Source organism: Pezoporus wallicus, unplaced genomic scaffold, assembly GCF_028554395.1.
Source record: "Pezoporus wallicus isolate ANWC-B61680 ecotype Strahan unplaced genomic scaffold, APGP_CSIRO_Pwel_v1 contig_3817, whole genome shotgun sequence".
NCBI classification, from domain to species: domain Eukaryota; kingdom Metazoa; phylum Chordata; class Aves; order Psittaciformes; family Psittacidae; genus Pezoporus; species Pezoporus wallicus.
The window spans coordinates 10362688-10370356 of record NW_026635157.1 but is presented as its reverse complement, the minus strand read 5'-3'; the positions used below and the strand labels follow the sequence as shown (position 1 = coordinate 10370356).

Sequence of the window (7669 nt, the reverse complement as noted above, 5' to 3'; positions counted from 1 at the left end):
CCACGCTCCCACCCCGCGGCTCCGCCTGCCCCTTTCCCTGGCCGCCGTCCCGTCATGTCCCACCGCGGGGCTCCTCGTCCCTAGTTCCAGTAGATCTGCCTACTGCCCGCTTAGCCCCTCAGAGCTCCGGCTGCAGCCTCCGCGGGCGAGGGGGCCGCTTCTGCTGGCGCCCGTCACCCTCCTCCCGGCCGTGGCTGGAAATGGGGGCGTCGTGCCTATGGCGCCGGGGCCGCAGCCCGGAGGTCTCGGAGTGAAACTTTGCCTCTGGCGGTACTGAGGGGCGCGGCTGGCCCTGGCCCGTGGGGCGGCCGTGAGGACAGGGCTCACGCTGCCCTCCCTCGGGGCGGCGGCCGGGCACCGACCTGAGGAGCCGGGAAAGTTTTGCTCCGCGGAGAAGCCGCCCGCCCACAGCTGTCTGACTGCCGTTTCCCCCTCCGCAGCTCCCGGCGGCCCGCGGAGCCCGCTGCTATGGCACCCGCCCGTCGCCGCGGGGCGAGCAGGGGGAGGCCGCCTCCGGCTGGCCGTGCAGAGGCGGCGGGGGGGCGCGCAGTCCCCGGTCGGCGGGCGTCCTCCTCCGGCCGGCAGTGACCGCCCCGGCCCCTTTGCCTGCCTGTTCACCATGCCTACCCCCGCCCGCGTTTCGCCGAGGACGGTACCGGGGAAAGGCGAGGGGAGCCGCCGCCCTGTCACTCCGTGAGCCAGCCGCCGCCTCACCGGAGAAGCCCCTTGTGGTACGGGTGCCGCGCAGCCCCGCCGGGCGCGGAGGGCTGCCGATACCTCGCGCCTCCCCAGAGGTAAGCGGCGGGGCGGGGGGTGTGTGTGGAGAGGTCCGCCCGTCGCCTCAAAACTTCAGCCCGCCCGCAGCCGGCCGGCAGCGGAGGGGGTGGGCCGTGTCCGTTCCTGCCGGTGGCGGGGAACGGGGGGACACGCCCTTGCTTAGGGCGACTGGGGGCAGGATGCGGGCTGGCACGGGTAGGTGGGCTTTGCCCTGCCAGAAACGGACTTTCTGCCTCCGAGCGGCGCGGGCTTCCACGCTCCGTGCGGCTGCTACACACCCTCTTTTGTCTGCTCTCGGCTCCGAGGTACTTTACGCGCTGGCATCGCCTGCCCCGCCGGACGGGAGCCCTGCCCTGCCCTGCAGAGGGGCTGCCCCGGTCTTCGCCCCCCTTGCCGCTCCCGCCCCGCGGGTTTCCTCTTTGCATAGAAGTTGGGTTTTCCTTAACCTTTGTTTGAGGAAAAAATGGTGGTGTGCTTGTTAACTGGATGGATGAGGCAGATGGGGACTACACGGGGGTTGCCCTCTTCCCTTGCGTTTAGAAATAACTCGCTGCTAAATAAATCCACTGTCGGCTAGACATCAGCTTACTGGTGAGGTAGACTTTGAAACAAAAGTACTGCAAACAGCTTGGGTGCGTGGTACATGCTTCTCATACCTTCCTAACATAACCATTGTCGGTGCTTGTGCTTCAGTTCAATATGCGTGCAGCTGTTCTGCAGATCTGGGACTGCAATTGCTGCATCTACTTGACACTTAAGACTAACTGTCATTAACCGCTGCTAGTCTATTTTATGCAGTGGTTGTGAAAAATAAAACGGGTTTTCCTGTTTAAAGGCAAAACCATTCAGGCGAAAGTGATCCTCTAGTGTAGCATTCTGTGTAACATGAACTACAAAATAACCTGTAGCAGCGTAGTGGACTTGCACTTCAGAGTGCTCTTAGGATACAAGGACTATGTTGTTCAATTAAATTCTATCAGCAAGGGTTTTGCCTTTTGTGGTTAACCCTGGTGCTAGATCAACTAGCAACTGTTCCGTTATTCTTCTACAAGGAGGTGGTACTTCCAGTCCATGTGATGGAAATCAAGTAAGTGTCCAGATAGAAAGAAATAGTGCATTTTTTTTTTTTCCTTTAGTTGTTTCTGTGTTGCTTTGCAGAAGATGTGGGGGGAAAAAAGCCCGTTTATATCAGAAAATTATATTTCCATTGAATATAACTTATTCCATTGAATATAACTTAAATTACTTGATAATTAAGCCAAAGGGTCTTTCAGGTTTGGAACATTTTAATGCACCTCTTCTGTTGCCAGGAAATGTACTTTTAGCAAAATACTTGTTAGAAGATAAGACAATTCTTAGTAATTTAAAACATGAGTTATAATTAGATTTTTGTCCTGAGCACAGAAAGACACCCTCATGGAAAAAGGTATGTAGTACTTATGTAGTAATCTGGAAAATAAAATCCTATATAATTTATATTTTGTCGGCATAGAAACACATTTTATTTGTTGCTCCTTTGTTGGATTGCAACAATGATCCAAATGGAAGTTGGAAAAAAGACTACCCATGCAAGAGTTCAGCATATTAGAATTATTTTATTCCATAGACAGAAATGGTTTTGCCCAATACAGCCTTGCTGGAATTGTAACAGAATTTCATTTTTATTGAAGCTCAGTCATCACATTACAAAAGTTGGGCTGTCTGAATTTAATCCTATGAACTATGGACTAAGCAAGCTCTAAGAAAGCGCTGATGTGTGCTGACGCTCAAGCAGGTGTGTAGTTCCAACCTCCAGCCCTAATGATCTCCTATGGTGCGAGTTCATTGCACATAGCAATAGGTCCTAGTAACTTCAGTGAAACTTTTCACTGCCTTAACTGCACTGCTGGACTTTTCCTGAACCAAGCAGTCTTTCAGAGTGTTCTGCTCCAATTTCCATGAATGCTGGCTATATGACACAGACTACCTATGCCATAAGCAGATTCTCACCTTGGCTACATCTCACAGATTGTATATTCTTGATTGACTCCTACCTGTCTGGGGGCAAAAGGGGAAAATGAAAAGTGAAAATTGGTTAAGGAGTAAAGTGCATGTATGGAAAAGCAGGAGGAAACTGCAACTTCTTGTGCCTTGTTCAGTGTATTTTAAGAGCCAAAAATCTGAAATGCTGAAAACCAGTGAAAACTCCCACTGAAACTGCTGAAACCAGACAAAGTTATGGTATAAAAAATCTGAAACTTAAAGGTCGCTGTCATGATTTCTTTTTTTTTGTTTAACAGAAGAATGTTGTCAGTCTTGTCTATGATAATGGTAGAGAATGTAGTAGAAGTAAGAGGAGCTTGATACCCTAGCTTATGATGATGCGTCCCATTTGATTTGATGCCATTATGCTTTATAAGCAGATCAGTTACTTTTAGTCTACATGTTTGATCTTGTGATACTGGAACAAAGAGGAAATTGTGAATAATTTTCTTGTGCAATATTAGAGAGTAAAAGTGGGGCTAATTCATTAAATCATAGGCATCCTGTGCCAGTTTAGACACTCTAAGGTGTTTCAGACCTATGTATGAGGCTGGCAAACAGGGCCCAAGAAGAACCCAAAGACTTCTAGAAAAGACTAGGAAGAATATCCTATTAGGTAATGTTTGTACTACAGTTCTACATAAAAACCTTTAAGAGGACTTGAACCTGTTCTCTGAAACATTGTCGTCAAGATTTCTGATGCAGCGGAGTATGATAGATGTGGGAAGACATCCCAAACATGTTATTACTATCAGGATTTAGAGAAATCCATTCTTGATACTCACCATCAGAATCCTTGTATTACTTCTGTGCTGCTAACTGGTTACTGCCTTTGAGTTACTCGAAGATACTAACCAATAGTTTAAGAATTAGAAATCTTCATAGAGAAGTTTGATACTTATTTTAAAATAGAACTGTGTATGCTCTCCAAGCTGACTAGAAATAAGAGGAAATCACAGACAGTGCTTCAGTTAGTGCTTTATTTTTAGTTAGTACTTTGGTTTTAAAATAAAAATATTGTAAGGAAAAGTTTCTGCTTTTCTTTACTCAGTAACACAAAACCCCCCGCAATCTCTGGGTAATAAGGTAATAAGTGGACTATCAATTGTGTGGAAAGGTGAAATGCTGACAACATCAGTGAATTAAACTACTGAACAGATGTTTTGCACAGCTGTTATCCTACTCACTAGTTAGATTAGCTCCTGGGTGTCCACTTTTTGTGAAGTTTGTGAGAATAAATGCTGTTCTAAACTTCCATGTTGAGACTTCAGTGTAACTGTGCAGCATGAAGTTGTTACTCTATTCCACCATTAACCATTTATACACGCCACAGTAATGGTGTATATATGTAATTGCTTTTCACATGGGTGAATCTTGTCAGGAGCAGCTCAAGTGGACCTGATGACTGAACTTAGTACTGAAGTAGTCAGATTATACTGGTCTCTTAGTATAAATGGAATTACATTCTCTTTCCCAAACTTTATTGCAGGATTAATAATTTTAAATTTCATGACTTTGCCTCGGTGCCTTTTCTTAAAAATCAATTTTATCTTATTTTTTTGTACAGCTAGCCAAATGAGATGGATATCTGTAATACAGAGCTACTTGAAACCTTTTATCTGCAGCAGTAGCAGAACATGTTTGTATCACTCAGTTTTCTTACTTTGGTCTTTTGGTGACAGAAATATTAAAAGGAGCACTTGGCATTTTTTGAAAAGAATGACCAAAAGACCTGAGAAAGAAGCTTTTTTTTGTTGTTGTTGTTGTTCAGTAATCTCCTCTGCTCTTCTGTGTTTCACGCTGGGGAAGGTTATTGTTCTTTTTTATTCTCCATGTTTCAGTACCTAAAAAAAAAAAAGAGAGACGGGGAATTGCAGGGCTACCTTACCAAAACTGGGCATCTGAGAAACACCATCAGTGAGAAGTAATGATGTAGCAGAGATTTTCAGGAAAATAGACTTGTGTAAAGTGAAACAATGAAGTACCTTTTTGTGTATAAAGTCTCTGAAAAGTCTTAGAAGACAGTTGCTGCTTTACTCTTGTGTGCATTTATATAAATGGCTCATTATTTATATCCCACTAGAATTTTAGTCAGTTGTTCCTTTTGTTGGAAGTGTGACCATTTTCCTCCAACTAAAATAAGTAGAAACAAAAGACTTTTTTTACATTGCTTTTCATTCTGTCCCACTGAGCGAAATGATGAAACTCTCATTGAATCAGAGAAATTAGGATTTTGTCACTTCAATGAAAAATGCTTTAGGTACATATAATCAAACAGATTTTAAAAATCACAAGAGGTATAAAATATAGCTTAGGTTACTTTTCAGGGAAACTAGTTTAAAGATGAAGAACTACAGAGGAAGAGGAAAAAATGTGGCTTTATATGCATTGTTATTTTCCTTTGCTGTTTCACAAGTACAGTTAATTGCACACCAGTGCAATGGTTTTTAAACCCATCAACAAAAAGGGCTAAAATTTGAGCCTGTTGAAACTGCATACTTCTGTAATTCACTTTGGCTGGAAAGTGGGAAAGACATTTTCAATGAAGCATTGATACAGTTGGACACTAATAGCCTACGCATTCTGGCAGTTGGTTAGTGGAGCTTAATTTTTTTAACTCAGCATGGTAAGGGTTTATAGTTTGATGCCTCTAACTTATGCTGGGATCTGTAGCCTTAGTTCAGAGAGTGGATATGAAATCAAAACAAGCTTTTTTACATCTATCCCATGATAGTCATGCTACTTTTTTCCAATAAAGGGCAGAATTCCAAAAGTACTTTTAGTTTTTGTCAATATAAACCACCTTCAAAGCAGATTAATTAGGAAGCAGTTAAAAAGCTTCACTTTTTGTGTTAAATTTGGTGTGTTAGTGGTAACAGTAATAGAATTAGATTTTTTTTTTTCACATTCTCCATCTGAATGGAACCTGAATAAATGGTAAATGGCTCTGCTTATCTGTAACCAGTTGCCTATTGTTGAAGAACGAGTTTGTATGGTATTAGTTTTATCACTTACATTTTGCTATGTATTAAATGAAAAAAAAAAAAGTGCTATTACTTGTCCATCCATTTAGTTACAGGTGTAAAATTGCAGCTGAAAAAGCACTGAAGTGTACACTCTCCTTTGTGTAATTCAAGCTAACAAAAGCATATCACATATTAAAATACAGAGGAAATACAGAAGAAGGTAGGTTGTAATGAAAAAAAGTCCAGTTTTTGTTTGTTATTATTGAAAATCTACTTATGATTTGTTAGGGTTCAGTGTGCAAGACACTGCAGATAAATCAATAGCTCTCAGAGTTATTAGGATATCAAACTATTTTCCTCTGTACTGGAAAAACTCATAAATTGAGAATTGCATTTCCTTTGTAGTGCTTGCTGTTCTTCATACAAGTTGGCAGGGTTGCCAAGTGTATTCTAGCCTGGCAATTGTCTTGATCCTATTACCTGTATTTTTAGATATGATACTTTAAAGACACTATCTTTTACGCAAATGTGAAATTTGGCATGTATTGACACTGTACATGAGATGTACATTGTGTTCCTTTATGAAAAGTGTGAAGGCAGCATCATGTCTTGGGGCAGCATTTTGCTGCAGCAGACTAGCTTTCCTGAGGAAGTGTTACTTGGACAGGGTGTACATATCTTAGCTGCTGTAGCTTCTCTTTTTTGCATTATCTTGTGCTAGACAGTCTTGGTGCATAAAGTATGAGGCAGCCCACTGGACTCAGAAAAAGAGATGCACCATGGAACTATGCTGTTCTGGAGACACGGATGTCATGGTAGGGCTGTTGGAGGTCAACTGAGTAAAGCTGATACACTGTCTGAGACTTGGCAGTTGTGTACTTCTTGCTATAAATTACTGTGTATTTAACAGTTAACTTTTTTCACCTGAAGTGTGACTTTATTTCTGTAGGAAGATGTTAAATTACATATAACAGACAAAAACCAAGGAAGAAGGCAGGGGAGAAGGGAAAGTGGAAAATCGAGCAAATGGTAAAAAAAGAATATTGAAGAAAGGAAAAAAAAACAAACCCAAAACAAAGGGAAGGCAGAAAAAGGATGAGATATAGCAAGTTGCAGTTGTAAAGATGAAAGTTGTTTATACCCCTGAATGTAACTAATGAATAAAATAGTAAGACCAAAAGATATGGTAGTGTTTCTTTTTTTTTTTTTTAAGCATTCCTGTTTTTTGACTTCGGAAAATTAAGAGATTAATTCTTGTCTCTCTAAGATGCATTTTAAACTATTTGTCTTTGTTGTGTGTCAAAGAACGATGATCTGCAAAAATGATGTTAAACACTGTTTACAGAAGTTATACTTGTAAGCAAATCAGTTCAGACATATGAAAGGAAAGGCATCTAGGTAGTATAGTTCGCTTATGAATATAGAAACTGGATTTTGAAATGCTTGCAAGTTAGGTGAACTGTTGTTTCCATCTGCAAACAGCTTAATACTCTGAACTCAGAAGTTACTACCATGCAGATCTACGTAATCTGTCATTGTCTCAAGGAAGAGGAAGACTAGCGAGCACAATAAGCACACTGGAGACTTCCTTCAAAATGGTGGATAATTAAGTGGCATTTATCAAATGAATACTTGGCTACCTACTGTACTTGGCACAGATTTTTCTTTCTGATACATGTTAGCTATGTCTCTGTTAGGATACTAATGAAGCAAAGATCTGTTCTCCAGCCAGAATGAGCCAGAATGGTCTGGCTATGTGCAGGTATTAAACCATCTTTGAGTTGGTCACATCCCAACTGCCTGATTGGAAGGAGCTTCTCGACAGAAGCAGCTAAATGCCTGAGAGAGTGCTAGCTGACCTTAGCCACAGATGCTCTGGCATCCTTCTGATAGTATGAAAGAGA

At 42.4% G+C, this 7669-nt stretch overlaps 1 protein-coding gene across 3 annotated transcripts in view; it reads left to right on the top strand.

Moving 5' to 3' along the window:
* Window positions 1-592: 592 nt before the first annotated feature.
* Window positions 593-7669, top strand: part of TMEM200A (transmembrane protein 200A) — a 52262-nt gene continuing 45185 nt past the window's right edge. For 2 of the 3 annotated variants that reach the window (XM_057408700.1, XM_057408706.1), the window contains exon 1: window positions 593-794. The gene's annotated coding sequence lies outside the window, so the exon portion shown is untranslated. Of the gene's footprint in view, window positions 795-875; window positions 1083-7669 lie in introns of those variants that run through there. The other variant, XM_057408713.1, reaches the window with a different exon arrangement.